This window comes from Bubalus kerabau, chromosome 9, assembly GCF_029407905.1.
Source record: "Bubalus kerabau isolate K-KA32 ecotype Philippines breed swamp buffalo chromosome 9, PCC_UOA_SB_1v2, whole genome shotgun sequence".
NCBI classification, from domain to species: domain Eukaryota; kingdom Metazoa; phylum Chordata; class Mammalia; order Artiodactyla; family Bovidae; genus Bubalus; species Bubalus kerabau.
The window spans coordinates 22098576-22099931 of NC_073632.1; positions in this window are offsets into that span (position 1 = coordinate 22098576).

Consider the following 1356-nt stretch of genomic DNA (forward strand, 5'->3'; position numbering starts at 1 on the left):
TTAGATGATATATCCAAGACTCCTTTGAGCACCCTTGATAGATCACACTTTTGATGTTTGGGTCTCTATAGTAAAGGTTGCTTAAATTGCTTTTTAGGAGCATGGAGCTAGTCTTGCCTACATCAAACTGGTCAGACCACTGACCATTCAACAAACCTGCACAGACGTCTGATGGATGACCTTTTGATGTCAGAGGGCCCAAAACTCTACCCTTAGATTATGCTAATGCTATCATTTTCAGAACATTCATCCCATGAAGTACTTAACTCAGATATACCAAGCAGAACACTAATTGCTTCACCTTTTTCTCATCTCCAATCATCTTTCTCCACAGCCCAGATGACCTTACTTCCTCATCCCATTAATATCCTAGCCCCAAGCCTTTGGGAAAGTGGATTTGAGATGTGTTCTCCTACTTTCTTGTTTGACTGCTCTTAAATAAGCATTTCACACCTGGAAACCTCAGCATCTCAGCCTTTGACCTGCTGCATATCAGGCAAACAAACCTGGCTTGGTGATACTAGGAATACAGCACTTGCTTCTGGCCTTTTTTTATTGGAATCTCTTGATTCATCTAAGTGATCTTTTGGTTAGAACCTAAAACAGCCTCAGACTAGTACAGTTTCCTTCACAAGCTGTGTACATCTGGTCAGTGGCAAACAGTCACACATCAGAAGCCTTGATGGCTTTAGGCTTTGGCCACTAAGTTCAACCACCTCACTCAGCTGCACCAGCTCCATCATCCTCAAACATGCACTACACGCTGTCATTCCAGCATAGGGAATATGCTTCAAGATCTCCTGCATTCCCCTGCAAGTCCCCCTTCCTAAGTTTAAGGTGAAGATAGAAGATACCTTTCTCCACTCTTTGACCTACTTGCATTTCTCAGCCTAGCTGAGGTTTCCAAATTAACAACATCTACTTGGTTTTTAAAACACTTCATTTGTAAATTCTTCACAAAAGATCTGTCTTAAGCTAATTTTCATACCTGATGTTAGTGTAACATCTCATTACACATAGTTATTGAACTTTGTATTAACAAACATTAATAAAATTCATATAAAAACTGGCAAAGTGGTTGATCATAAGAAAAATGTTAATTGAAAAAAATTATATAGGCCATGTTCTCTGACCATAATGTAACATAATTCAAAATTAAGTATAGCTATTGTTATTTGTTTATAAAAGTCAGTCTGAAGTTTCATAAAAAATGTTGGTTACTCCTGAGGTGAACGATAAGTGATAAAGGATTTTGCATTTTCTTTTGGTTATTTCTTCACTTTGCTATTTTTAATGTTTACATTTGCAATTTAGAAATTAATGAAAATAAACAATGGCAACAAAAAGAAAAGTGAA